Here is a 15,486-nt window from a genome sequence, read left to right as displayed (position 1 = left end):
GGGGGGGGGGGGGGGGTTCTACACACGAATGTTTTCTGCGTCTTCATACATTTTTTCCTGTCAGCACAAGGCCCGCCCCCACAATTTCACCGTAAAGTTCAAGCGGCATGATGACAAACTGTCATTAAAAATGTTTCCCTCTCTTTCTAGGAACTTGGATTCAAGACCCCCCCCCCCCTCTCTCTCTCTCCCCCCCACCCCCATCCCGCTCCTCATGCAGCCCTGAAAGGAACTGGGCTTTGTCTACAGAGCAAAGCAGAGCAGTATAACCCCCCCCCCCCCTTGCACCCTCCCCAAAACCCTGTTCCTCACTCCCCGTGGAGTATTGTTAAAACACAACACCCCCTTCCCCATCCTCAAACCCGGACCCACAAGCACCCCCCCCCACCCTTAAAACAGCATGCTTTGCATGAGAAAAAACGATTAGTCTTCAAATGCTGCGCTGTCAAAGTGGGGGGGGGCGGTGGAAGCTGGGGGCAGAAGTTTGCTCCGGTAGTCGAGTTCTTCTTTTGTTTCTCCTAGTTGAGGACGACGAGGCGCCGTTGAACGCCGCCCGCCCGCCCGCTTGCGTCAGCATTCTTCACAAGATAGCAAGAGAGCAAGAAGAACACTCTCCGACCTGCGCGGAAACGAACAGCGGGGAAAACCGGGGGGGCCGCTGGGGGCTCCTTTCAGGTATTAATCCACCCCACCCCGATGTCCCCCGACAATGGGCCCCTCGTTCGCGTCCACCCCGGGAAGCGGCGAGGCTCAAAAAAATGAAAGGCCGCCACGACAAACCATTCGGGCCTTCAATGCAGAACGCCATTCAAAGCGTTGCTACGAGCGGTCGTCACTTCAGGGCTGATACCGACTAGTAGGACGCCGATAACCGATATTTGGAGCCGATATTCAATTCCACAAAAAGGGAAAATATTGGTATCACAAATTTTGTTTTTGTCTGGTTTGGTTTGTTTTCTAAAGTTAAATAAAAGCTTTTAAAATGTCTTAATATCTGAAGTATTAAAATGTTACTTTCAAATAAAGACAAAAGAAGCAGAGAGTTTCCAGGGTCAGAAGCATCTCTGAAAATTGTAATAATTAGTTTCCTGATTTGTTAAATGGATCTATTATCGGCCGTATGGTTCCTCAAAATGGCCGATGCGATATCGGGCCCGATAATCAGCCCGGACGATACTCGGTCTAGCGGGAATACAGTGCCACAAAAAAAATGTAAAGAATTGATTTCAACAATTGTGCAGTGATGAACACTTGAGACAAAATCAAGTGAAATTAGAAAATGGAGTCATTAAGGTACTGTGATGCCCTCACATGTGGGCAAGGAGAGTTGGTACATTTCCAGACATCAATGGAGCACGACAAAATGAGAACACACAAATCATTCAAATATAAATGTCGATTCTCAGTCAACTCTGTCAAATGTTTTTTTCCTCGACTTCCATTCCAAAATGAAAAACGCCAACACTCGCAAAGAGCTGCTGTAGGCCACAACTCACGCCCAGATGCTCACACGCAGACTAACCAGATCACATGAATAATGTAGCATGTATCAAAATGACACTTGATGAAACGAGCTTATTTCTTTACAAACTCAAAGAGCCCATTGACACCCCGTCCTTAAAAAAAAAGAAAAAACGTCCCTCACAGGCGGTTCCCGTCAAAAACGACACAAGGCGACATGTGCAAAAACAAGCGCCGACCTCCCCGGCCCCCCCCCGTCTTGCATTCGACAAATGGGGCCCCTCGAACCCCCCCTTCGCGCCTGAAGCCAAACACCTCTTGCGCCACACTTCACACCCCGGCAGCCGTAACGATGCTTTTACGGACCGGGACCGGGGGGGGGGGGGCGTACATAGGGATGGCGTTCGCTGTCCTGCGTCTCCTCTTGTGAGAAAAGACAACAAGGCACTCTACTCAAACAAACGCCATTTTCTGTTGCAGTTGCCAGAGTGCACAAAAAGGGAAAAAATCGACACGCTCTTCCCTGACGGCAATTTTGCCGAGCAGGGAAACACATCGAGACGTACGCATACTTCGTTAATTTAAAAAAAAAAAAACGACTTTTCTATTAAACCGGGCTTTGGCGCCATCTTGTGGCATCTAAGGGAATTACAGAAAGAGTGAGGAAATAAAAAACAACGATTGTAAAAAAAATCCCTCAAGATAATCAGCCGTCTTTCAAAGACGTCCAACAATCGAGGCTTCACTTTGACTTTATTTGCTCGGCCCGATTATCGGTATGCACATTAGCTGTTTTAAATGTTGAACAGACTTAACATTTATGATTGTCAGCTTTGACCATTTTCCGAGCAAATTAAGGAGAGAGAAAGAGAGAGAGAAAAAACTTTGAAAACTCTCCACACCAGAAGGATAATCACATAGGATCCTCTTTTCGAGACAACTGAGTCTGGATTTTGCAAAAAAAAAAAATTCCCTCCAGCACACCACATGATAATCGCTTAGGATCGTCTTTGGAGATCTTGTAGTCTGCCGGTTCCTGAGCTGATCCAGTTGGGAAAAAATCCATTTTTAACACATGCCACGCCATAAGATAATTGCTCAGAATCATCTTTTAGAGACAACCAACAATCTGCCATTCGCTAACTTCGAAAGGAAAAAAAAGTTCAAATGTGGCTCACGCGATAAGAAATCGCTCCTAACAAACCGCACGCTTCAGGAAAATTGCTTAAGATCATCTCTGGCCTTTGCGGACTTGAATCGGAACGGAAGGAAAGAAATGCTCAAATTTAGCCAAATGATCGGTATGCGTAATACGCCGCTTCATGATTGTCAACCCCAACAACTGAGGAAAAATCTATTTTTACAGATCCTCTTTTTAAATTTGTCCAAATTTGTCCTGATTTTCGTCATGTGCGCGTACTTTTGCATGCAACGTTTTTTTGGGACCAAGGAAGCGATTATGTCGAACCCGAAAGAAGATTGTTCCGAGGTCAGTGTCTCCTCTGAGTGCCAGTCTGGCTTGCGGCCTATTAAGCAAAAGGTCGCGGGGAGCAAAAAGCAAGCGGAAGACGCGCCTCGGCCGGGTTCGACATATCTGAAATTACCGTGCGTGCGTGCGTGCGTGCGTGCGTGCGTGCGTGCGTGCGTGCGTGCGTGCGTGCGCCTTATCCAAAGACATCGCTCGGCCTGAAAGGTGCCTTTAGCAGCTCCTTGAAGCTGGGGGGAAAAAGGGGGGGGGGGGGTTTCAGGGGTCCCGCTCTGGGACAATGATGGTTTGGAGGTTGGAGTGGGGAGGGGGAACACATAGCATATTAAATGGGCCGTCGGAGCTGGGCCGGTCCGCACGGAGGCAGATCTGAGGCATGCCCTGAAGGGACGGCCGGCCGGGGGATTAGCGGGCCAAGGAGGAGCCCTCCTGCGCTATTCACGATATCCCGCCCGCCCGCCCGCCCGCCCGCCCGCCCGCACGTTTTGGACGCTTTTCACCCCCTGCGTCCTCTCGTCTTCTTCTGCAGCCAAATCAAAGCAGGAGGAAGTCTTCAAAATGTGACTTTCAGATACGGAAAAGACCGACATGAGTTTTTCAGCGCCGATATCGATTATTAGCAGTCAAAGACGCCGATGACCGATGTTTTTTTATTTTATAAAAGTAAAATTGGTACTTTGGTACTATTGGCATCAAATCCTTAACTGAACTGAAAATCAATGTGAATCGTGAATCGAATCGAATCCATTTTGGAAATCCGAATCGATGCCCAGCCCGTGCGTCTTTACGCCATTTAGGGCCTTCATTTTAGCAAAATCCGTTTCATGACTTTTTATGCAGGAAATTCTGTATTAAAAACTGAATTTTAAAAAAAATAACGTTGATTTTGTTTTTTTAAGAGGCTGCCATTAATTGATGGACTTTTGTTGTTCTATGTTTTAACTGAACAGTTCAGTGTCTACATTTGCAATATTTCATTTTCAGTTTTACAGTAAACTTCAACTGGAAGTGACAAATAACTTGAAAGCAGGAACGCCTATCCTCTTTTTTTGGGGGGGGGGGGGAGGGGGGGGGTCGTGCAAACAAGTTATTCCTTGTCAGCCAGGCAGTGAAAACAAGCACTAAGTTATTTGAAAAAGTGTGATCATGAATTCCAATGTCATTTTTTAATCACCTGGTCCCTTACGTGCCGGATTCTCACCTGCGGAAGGTTTGAATGGAGGCACGCTTGGTTGTTAGCAAAAAACAAACAAACAAGCCGCGACAAGCAGGCGATTATCTCCAAAGGAAAGTCAACTTCCTTCGCACGACGCGAGCATTAGCACCACAACAGGACTCATTAGGGCCGCTCGCCTGATACGCACCCGCTCGCTCGCCGTGTGTGTGCGTGTGTGTGTGTGCGCGTGTGTGTGTGCGTGCGTGCGCGTGTGTGTGAGGAGAGGCCATAGCTCAAGAAGCTAATAGAATGTCACCTCCTCGCATTAACATGACAGCCTCCATTCTGCGGGGGCAGCGGGGCACGGGGTGGGGGGGGGGGGTTAGTAATGGGAGGGGGCGAGCACAAACTCTGCATAATTTGGACTTTTCAAGTTGAGATAAACGCTATCGGGAATATTGCTATGATGACCGCGTTGGGAGGAAAAAAAAAAAATAATAATAATCCTGGTCGTGGAGATTCAAATCTTCAACGCCGGCGCATTTATCAGCGTCTCCTGATTTTTTTTTTTGGAGGGCGCACCTGTTTGGCGTCAGTCCCCTTGACTCTTGCCCTTAAATGAAACAATTCAAGTCAACATTTATCTTGTCAATTGCATTGCATATTTTTGCTCCTGACTGTATTATGATTATGATTATGATTATGATTACACCAAAACCAAATTGACAGCTAATGAATGCAGAATAGTTGACAGAAATTGATGACTTCGATTTTCACAAAGATCACTTGAAGATTTTTTTTTTTTTTTCCCGCTAACATTTTTTTGTGCTGTCAAATTATTTTCAGGCATCCGGAACGTCTTCTTCATGCTTTGCATGTTTAATTAATAAAACTAAATAAATAACTATAAATTACAAAAAAAAATAAAAATAAAACAACAATTTTACATATTATATATTGATAAGATGATATCTTCACAATGTTTGTTTTCATTTTTAGAATATGTTTTTGTAAAATGCAAACAATATTTACAATATATAGAAAATACAAATAAGAGTAGTATTGATTTTTTTACAGCATTACTTGCATATAAAATACTAATTAAAAAATATAAATGAAATTATTTTTGATTTTTTTTTTTTTTTTACTAAAACTTTTTGGGCAATTCATCTTCTCCTAAAAAGGTATCGAAAAGGAGATTTTTTTTTTTCTTTTGCTGATAATGTCCCAGGTGTGAAAAAGGGGATTGCGGCGCAGGAGGAAACCCGAGACGCCAGCGAGCACCTCAAATGTGGAGCAGCTGGCCCTCGACTTTCAAACAAAATATCTCCACATGTGGACGCTTTTCATGTGGACCCCCCCTCCCCCCCCCCCCCCACCAACATCCCGCCTTAAAAAAATGAACATAAACTCGCCCCCTTGTGCATAAACACGCACGTGACTCATGCAATGCTGGGATTTCACATTCCTGACTTTAGATTTGGGAAAATTTCCTTTAAAAAATAAAAATAAAAAATTTATACGAGCACATGGAGCAACACTTCAAGACGCTTTTCATTTTTTTATGATGCTGCCTTAAGCAATAGCTGTGAAAACGACTTCTCTTCATTTATTTGGATTATACCGATTTTTTTTTTTTCAATGATGTGATTTAAAAATTGGCAAAAGTGGCAATTCAATTTTAATCCTGCGTATCACATTCACAATTCATTATTGTACTTTTAACTGCAACTAATACTAATAACAATAATATAATAATAATAATAATAATAATAAAGAGTGTGTGCGTGAGTACGTGTGTGTTCTTGGTCATGTTTTCACACACAAACAATATTGCTAAAAACACTCAAAGTGCGAGATGAGTGTGCGGAAAACAAGGCGCACGCGCACACGCACGCACACACCGCCACATCCCACGCATTTGACCTTTGCTACAAATAATCCTAATCCTAAAAATAATAGCAACAACATTAATCGTGATGAGGATAAAGCATACGCGACGCGTTGCGTGCGTTGTGTGCACGTGCGAGCGTGTGTCTTCTGGGCTCAAAGTACAACACGCAATAAAAGCACAAATGCAACTGCAATTAATAATAATAATAATTGTAATAATAACAGTTATTATTGCCTGTGAGATACATTCTGAGTGTGTGTCTTCTTCACACACACGCGCGCACACGCACACACACACACACAACTGCGAATACTCATGCTAATCATAACAATGTATGAAATATATTGTGTGTTTGTGCGGCTTCTTGTTAACGGTTTTAGCAAGCCCGAAACACACACACACACACACACAGTGAAATATGATCACACATGCGGCCCCCACAAGACACACACTCTACACACTTTCTCCACACACACACACACACACGTTTCTCCCAGTGTGCACCCAAAAAAGTTGTAGCTGCTCCAAATCATTTTCTCGTCTTTTCCCACACACAACATGAATTAAAATTGTCCTTGTTTGTATTGCAAAACTTTGGAGCAAGTTTTCGGGGGGGGGGGGGGGGGTGTCCAACTTTGAGAGGAACTTTTCATGAGCAAAAAAAAAAAAAAAAAAAAACGAAGAAGAAGAAAAAAGTATGTCAATGCGCGTGGAATCGGCGAGACTTACTTGAAGTGTCTTTGTGGGCACTTTTGGGGGGGGTTCCTCCCTCTTCAGGTGGGGTGCAGATGCGCCTCTGGACGAGCCCGGGACCTCTTCTTCTTCTTTTCCTTCTCCTTCTTCTCCTCCTCCTTCTTCTCCCTTTTCCACGCCGCAACTCCCAAACGGGGCAGCCAGAGTTGGTCCTCCTCTTCTCCTTCTTCTTTCGTGTCTTCTTCTTCTTCTCCTTCTTCTTCTTCTTCTTCTTCTTTTGGGCGCCTTTGCTGCCTTCAAGGGCCGTCGGACAAGCAAGCGTCCGCTGCAGCCCGCCACTAAAAGTGTACGGTCACCCCAAGAAAGAAAGAAAGAAAGAAAGAAAGAAAGAAGAAGAAGAGTGCGCGCGTCACTCCGGGCTTGTTGCGTTTTTGTTTTTTTTTTCCTCGAGAAGAGAGGACGAAGTGTGCAACTCCAGCTGCTCCTTCCCCCGTTTGACTCCTCCCTCCTTCAACTCCACACAGCCCTCCTCCTCCTCCTCCCCCTTTTTTGTACCCCCCTCTTTCTCCCGCCTTCTGCTTCCATTCACTTGACACAACTTTCTTTTTTTTTTTTCCACAATGAAACAACACCGAAGTGTGTACATTTGCATCCATCATCATTTTTGAAAAGCTGCATGACGTGCAGTCGTCCTTCAACTTTTTTTGACCCCAAATGACCCCTTAAAAATACACGTAGTAGCTCGTTAGGCTCAAAGTGGTCGTCGAGAACACGAAGGTGGTAGACATGAAGCAGTTTTGAACATTGAAGTTAAATATAGGACGATAAGTGTACTTACTTTCCTCGTAGCCCTTTAGAAAACGAAAAACTATTTTACTTCAATTTATATTTTAGACTTGTAATGTGTTTTCTTTGTGTTTATATGTTCAATAAAGAAACAAACAAAAAAAAGTGTACTTGACTAATAATACAATTCAAATGTATTGCACGTAAAACTATAAAGGATTCCATTTTCCTTCGAATTGAGTTAAATACAACCAAGCTGTACTTAGGAAGTGAATCTTTCGGGAACCACTAGAGGGAGCCTGCATGTCACGCTTTGCGTTATCGAGTGTGGTTCTCAAACATGACTTGAAGTACCACCTAAAAAAAAATGAAGGTACCGCCGTCATAACCAACATTAAAACACATCACAAACAAGAACAATATTTTATCCATAAACGTACATAATGACACTGCACTTAAATATAGCAAAATTTAAAAAAAAAAAGTGCAATCAAATAATGATTAAATTGTAACGTGCATACAAGAATGAATGAAATACACTGAAATTGTAGTAAATACATGCTTTAAAAAAAACAATTCTTTGAGATGAAATGAAATTGTACTGGGTGAATTTAACACGCAAACTGTAGTTCTTTTGCATACCACCAGAGGGAGCTACTTGGGGCTCTGATCTAAAATTAGAAACATAGCGCACACAAAAAACCTTTTATGAAATCAACAAAGAAAAACAATGTTTCTAATATATTGTCGCATTTGTGCAGCTTTGTAAGAAATGCAAAAATGTTAGAAACAGCAATTGACTACAATCGCAATAAAAAAAAACTTTCAAATAACAATCACTACTAATGCTAAAAACATATAAGGCAGCTAAAAGGAAGCTCAATAGAATCACCAAAATATTAGGAACAACATTCATTGTGATGGATTTGAATATAATCAGCACAATAAAGAGTAAAAAAAAAAAAATGTTACAATATAATATTCAAAACAGACAGAATTTTGCCTGCCGTTAACTAAAAATAATCATGAATAAATCATAATCGTGAGAGGCTTCACTTTTGCCCGCAAGATCAATGTATGTACCACAAATATGATGAAGCTATTTGGAATAAATAAATAAATAAATGGTGTGGCGCCCCATGAGCCTGATCAATATACACGATTGATCCAATAGACGGTCAAATCATGCGCTAACACGCCACTTAAGTGGCGCGCTAATCAATGGAGAGCTGCCAGCAAAACTCAAGGCGGGAAGTAGGATTTCAATTTGTGTGTGTGTGTGTGTGTGTGTGTGTGTGGTTAAAAATAAAAATAAATTGGGGGGGTAGCAGTTTAAAAATGGAGAAAAGATGACAAAACGTCTTTACAGCCTTATTTATGATCGCTACTTCTTTATATTGCGTTCATTAAAAAATATATATTATTAATTTCATGATGTCTGAATGGGGGGGTAAGTAACAAAAAACGTTTTTTAAAGAAAGTTAAAACATTTTCTACAGCTGATTTTTTTGCATATATTTTTTTAGATACTCTATTTTCAAATGTGGCGAGGTACGCTGCATAAATCAATGCAGAGGCGTGTTAGACCAAATGTTGGTATTTTCACAGATGCGCACAAGCCAACGTATTTTTATTTTTAGTGTGCCGTTGTGGGCGTGTACAATTTTTATTGATTGATTTATTTAAAATCGAGAAAGAATGAGATCATGCTTCCTAATCGGCCATCAATAAACTCATCACAGTCAGTCATCACAAACTCATGGGATTTTGTTTCGGTTGTCTGGATGGAAAGAATCACAATGGATCTATTAAGGTTGCAATCACCGAGCGGGTTGCCATGACAACGGGTGTGGTGTAATTCCGCCCTCATCCGCTGCTCATCTGAGCCTCATTCCCGTCACGTCAAAGTCCTTGTTGTTAGGAGCGTGCGTGCGTGCGTGCGTGCGTGCGTGCGTGCGTGCGTGCGTGCTGGGGGGGCGCACATGGGGCAAGAGGAGCGGGGTTCCCCGAAGTATTCCATCAAAGAGGGGCCAGGATCTCGGGGATTGCGATTGTGCCCGCAGGCGACTAACCCAACGTTGGCTCTTCCTCACATTCCAAAGTCGGACCCGGCGAGCCAAAGCACACATCAAAAGCACCTCTGCGCTCGCCAAAGACATTGAGGAGGAGAAAGGGAATGGAAAGAAAGAAAGGAAGGGGAGGGGGGGGGTCTCGTCACAGACCCCCACCCCCTTTTTGAGCCCAGCATCTCACCCCAATTAAAGAGTGGTCGCTACACATGTTGAAACCGCACACACACCAAGCTACCGAGTTGACTATGGAGAGAGCCAGAGCCGATATCAGGTATCGGTATCAGATCGAGACCCGGCCTTAAGTCTTAAGCCTCGAGTTATTGTTACTCGCGACGCTCTCTTGTGGCAGTTTTGCCATCAACAACATAAGGCGCACATGTGCAAAAGATGACTCATTAAGAATATATTTATCTATTTATTTATTTAAATTAATTTTATTGTGCATTCTACAGAAAATATGCATTTTAAAAAATTAAGGAAAAATTATTTCTTGTGATATATACAGTAGGTATTGGTTTAAAATGATTTGCCATTGTTTTTTTTGGTATTGGTATTTGGTATTGGTATCGGTGACTACTCGTACTGGTATCGGTCTGAAATAAGTGGTGTCAAAAATATCTACATATTTTTATTTTATGCTTATTTTTTATTTGATCTATTTTTCATATATTAGATGTATTGTTACATGATTTGATTTACAATATGTTATTATATTTCTGCATTATGAATTGTAGAATTTATATTAATATTGTAATTTTTTTGACATGATACTAGATATTTTATATTTTTAAATGAATCATATTTATAGCATTTTATTTATAAATTTTCATAAAATTTTATGATTATATGTATGTATTTATTTATTATCGTGTTTATACTTGGAATATTTTATTATATTTTACTGCACGTCACATTTACAATATATTATATTATTTTTGATATTGTGCATTTTAAATCTTATAAAAACAACATTTATTGCACTTTACCTTGTAATAGTTTGACATCTATTAACATGCATTTACAGTATTTTATTATAAATCATATTTTATATATAAAACTCATATATATACATATGACAACTCATGTATTACAATTGACTTTTATGTATATAATATTCGACGTATAAAAGCATCGGTGATGCATTTGGACTCCAACACAATCGCTAGTTTCTCTCTGACACCGCTCCAAAAAATGAACGAAGGCCTGCCAGCCGCAGCGTCCTCTGGCTGACTGAAAGGAAGAAGAAGAAAAAAAAAACACACGACAATTTCTGCTTATTGAGCAACGCGGCCATGTGCGAGCAAAATCAATACATGCCGCCATGTTTCTTGACGACGTGACACGCGACGGGCGAAGTGAAAGACGGACGCCACTGGAAGCAAACGCTTTCGTCTGCGTGGACCGCAAACTTCAGGAAAAACACACACACAAAAAAAACACATTTGGAGAAGCGGTAGTAAAACAGACAAAACTCCAGGAGTCACATTCTAAAAAAAAGTTGGGCCAAAAATAACCCAAATATGGGTCTAAAAAGGACTCACCCTACTTGGGTACTTGGGGTTATTCATTTGGCCCAAGAATTACATTTTTAATGCATAACTGACAAAACAACCCAATATTTTGAGGGTGCTTTGTACAAAAACAAATCCTATTCTTTATTTGTTGATAGTTTGACCCAAAGTGGTAGCTAGTCATTTTTTGACCCATTAATGGGTTGTGGGTTATAACTCAAGCCTGGGCTTGAAAGTCAAAGCAAAAAAACATGTAAATAAAATAAAAAGAATAAAATAATATTTTTTCAAAAACACACACACACACACAGAGAATGACAGCTTGTATCTCAAAAAATTTAGTTGACACAATACACTCTAAAAACACTATGGGTCAAAAATGCTCTACTTGGGTCAATTTGACCCAACTTTGAGTCAAGAAATGGGGCTTTTGTGTAAACAACTCATAAATATTGGTCAGATCCTTTACTTTAAAAAAAAAAAAGGGTAATTTTGTATTAAACAACCCAAAAAGTTGGGCCAAATTGACCCATTAATTGGATCGGTCCATTTTGGGTTACTTTTGACCCAACTGTTTTTAGAGTGTAAAAACGGTTTTGGGCTCAAAATAACCCAAATTGGGTCAAAAAGGGACTGCTGGATGGGTCATTAATGTGAACTTCCGATATGCGTGAGCACTCGGTCACCCCAAAAATGATATTTTGTGGGTTATTTTGCATGCCTGGGAAATAATAAGGGTCCAAAGTGTAACCACTTGAGCAATTGAAGCAATTTCCCCGCCCGGCGACGCCCGGCGGGCTTACTTTTCACGCCGACTCCAAATGACGGCATCATAAAAAGGCCCCCGCACCCCCCCCCCCCCCCCCACCTTATCAGGCGGGATTAAAAGGGAATCATGAAACAAGAAGCGCGGCTTTGCAGCCTTGTGTGGTATGAATATGATTATCTAATGGAGTCCAATGGCGAGCGGCGCCGTGGATTCCGCCAGACCTTTCCCAGACTATCTGCTGCCCGCGGGTCCTCGGCGGCCTCCTCGCTCCCGCTTCCTTCAACTTGTTCTTTGCCGCACAAGTCATTACGGCCGCCGTCTATCAGGAGGCAGAGCGATAAACCCTCCCTCGGCTCCTCCGATTGGAGCGCGTTGCTCTTGTAAGTTCCACAGACAAAAAAAGCACTCAAGGCACTTATCAATATTCAGATTTTTTTTTTTTTCTCTTTTGTGTCTCAATGTGGGTCACTTTCATGCAAAGTCCCTTCAAACTTCAAATCGTGTTACATGCAAGGCCGAAGTGTCGGGAAACTGGGACAAAAACTCAATTTGGGCTTTTCACGCCAAAAGTAAACATCTTTTCAGACACTCGCTGACGCGCATCCAGTGCTCGTCTTGCTAATCTCTTCATTTTGTTTGTCATTTTCTTCCGACAAGTCTGCGGGTCATTGCCGTATGCTGCCAGGCAGGTGGCGCCACCGTTTGTTTTCAAATCAAAGTTGTTTAAAAGTTCTATAACAGCCAAAATACCTATGCTAATTTTGCTAGCTTGTCTATGGTGTTTGTATTGTGTGTTAGCATCAGGGGTATCATAGTTTTGGAATTTTCATTTTTATTTTGATTTTATTTTGAGTTTTATTTTGTAGATTTAGTTAAAATTTAGTTAGCTCTACCGTTTGTTTTCAAAATCAAAATTGTTTAAAGGTCTATAACTACCAAAATACCTATGCTAATTTTGCTAGCTTGTCTATGGTGTTTGTATTGTGTGTTAGCATCAGGGGTATCATAGTTTTGGAATTTTCATTTTTGTTTTGATTTTATTTTGAGTTTTATTTTGTAGATTTAGTTAAAATTTAGTTAGCTCTACCGTTTGTTTTCAAAATCAAAATTGTTTAAAGGTCTATAACTACCAAAATATCTATGCTAATTTTGCTAGCTTGTCTATGGTGTTTGTATTGTGTGTTAGCATCAGGGGTAACATAGTTTTGGAATTTTCATTTTTGTTTTGATTTTATTTTGAGTTTTATTTTGTAGATTTAGTGAAAATTTAGTTAGCTCTACCGTTTGTTTTCAAATCAAAGTTGTTTAAAGGTCTATAAATACCAAAATATCTATGGTCGTTTTTGCTAGCTTGTCTATGGCGTTTGTATTGTGTGCTAGCAACTTAGCATTAAACCAGCAGACATTTTCGTAGGACAAAGTTAATTTTGGTTGGTTAAATACACATTCTATCGCAGTTTTTGTCGTTGATATAGATATTCAAAAATGAAAAACCACAACAGTTAAATATCCAATACATGTCACCAAATGTAATCGCTAGTCAATCTTTGCCAACCAGCGGGGGCCTGCGAGTGAAACAAGGCTGACAGGGAGGGCCAACCGCTAATGCTAAATGCTATCCTGTTTGACAGTTCAACAATGCTAAACAATGCAATGCACTCACCATAATCCAAGTTTTTTTACTCCGTCCCGACAGCGATTGGAAGCTGTCTGTGCCGTTTTTGTAACATTGGAATTATACTGCTAGAAAGCTTAGCTTGCGTTGTCCGACCGGCGAGTGGCAACCAGGGTGGATAGTAGGACTACATTTCCCATGATTCTTAGGTGCAAAAGCAAGAAATAGTTCCAGTTCAGGTCAATTTAATGCTAATGTCAATCCGGAAGTAAATAGGAAGTTAAGTTCCCTTTTCATGGGTTTAATGTATGAATCGTTATGACAACTGGTTGGTGAAATCCGTCAGGACCCAAGGCTCAAAACGGGACTGTCACCCTAGTTTGAAGGTCAAATTTTTCATCGGGTCATTTGAATCGAAGGTACCACCGTGGTGTACAATCCAATTAAAAGCATGACTGACGTGCATCCAACATGTTTGTGGTCATCCTCAATGGTGCCCATTAGGACCAATAACACTCCCTCAAACAAATAGTCATGGAGCTCCACACACACGCTCACGTCATGGGAGCGCACCGAGCTCCCCCGGGACTCTGTTAAAGAGAGAAAAAAAAAAAAAGGCATCAATATTTCATCTGAGCGCTGCGTTTGTGGTCCACATCAAAGTCGAGCGCGACGGTTCAGGTAGACGCCGCAGCGCTTTTGTTCGGCCTCCTCGGCAGCATTCATCTCACGCCCGACCGACCGACCGACCGCAAGAGGTTGCACGCCGAGGCCTGCCGGGGCCGCCGCTCGGCGCTTAACGACGCCCACTGATTGCTTTATTATCAAACGTGAATTATTGATCCTCCTCTTTTAACAGACGCACGCCTCGTTCGTTTCGGGCCTGATTGATGGGGAGGGACGCGAACATCTGTCGTACAGCAAGAAACGCATTTTGGGTTTGTGTGGTTTTTGGAGGAGGAAAGAACCTTGTTGGGTAACTTCAGGCCAAAATGGACGCCGCAGGCCTCACGACAACCATGTGACTTCTCCCGGCCAATCAGAAGTCACAGGCAATGATAACGACGCTTTTAGAGAAATTGAGGAAAACAGTACGCTGACGTCATTCTTACACGTGGAATCATCTTGTAAAAAAGCATACAATGTTTGACAACAGGGTTACAATTTGCTTTTAATTTACCAAGATGAAGTGAAGAAAGTATATCTAAAATAACACGCGCTGCTTTAAAATTCAGCGTGGTCACTATATTCATTTATTTATTTTGCCAACAAACTGCACGGTGTCTTTGAGTGCCAAGATAGACGGCTCTGGATATAATGCATTATTATTATTATTATTATTATTATTATTATTATTATTATTATTATTATTATTATTATTATTATTATTATTATTATTATAATTATTATTATTATTATTATTATCATTATTATTTTTATTATTATTATTATTATTATTATTAAATATTATGGTGTAATCAGTCTGAGGGGTGGAAATGTACATTTTATTTATTTTATTAATTGTTCAATTCTTTCTGTTTTTGCTGATACACATTATTGCAGTTAATTATTGATAAAATATTGTAATACATTTTTATGGCAATAGAGTTATTTATATTTTATACATAGGATATATTTTTTATAAATAACTATTTAGATAAACGTAACAAAAAATACACATTTATTATTATTATTATTATTATTATTATTATCATTATGATTATTATTGAACGGACTCATCAAATGCACACCCACCAATTTGATGACGAGCACATAATAAACATTGTCAGATTATTGCAATATCTTTCTGATGATGTCCGTTTTTAAAAAAAAAAAATGCCATCTTTTGAAATCTTTTTAAAATCACATCTTTTGAAAGTGGTATTGGATGCCGTTACAGGTGTACCCAATACACCGGGTCACCTATTCCTGGGAGTCTAAATCAATCTGTCACACACTTTATGGATGTCCTGCTGTCACCGGGGGACGTGGATAGCGACTAACGTCACACGCACACGCACACGCGCACTCAGCACTTATCAC

At 41.0% G+C, this 15,486-nt stretch overlaps 1 protein-coding gene across 1 annotated transcript in view; it reads right to left on the bottom strand.

Annotated features, from left to right (window-relative positions):
• The window catches only part of gli3 (GLI family zinc finger 3), a 112,522-nt gene extending 105,353 nt beyond the window's left edge, over nt 1–7,169 (bottom strand). Inside the window, exon 1 of the mRNA XM_086066330.1 lies at nt 6,727–7,169. The gene's annotated coding sequence lies outside the window, so the exon portion shown is untranslated. The remainder of the gene's footprint in view (nt 1–6,726) is intronic.
• Between the last annotated feature and the right edge of the window lie 8,317 nt (nt 7,170–15,486).

Source organism: Leptonotus elevatus, chromosome 21 (assembly GCF_054856555.1).
Source record: "Leptonotus elevatus isolate MCC_2025b chromosome 21, RoL_Lele_1.0, whole genome shotgun sequence".
Classification (NCBI taxonomy): Eukaryota; Metazoa; Chordata; class Actinopteri; order Syngnathiformes; family Syngnathidae; genus Leptonotus; species Leptonotus elevatus.
Note: the sequence above shows the minus strand (reverse complement) of the source record. Positions and strands in the feature narration are given on the sequence as shown.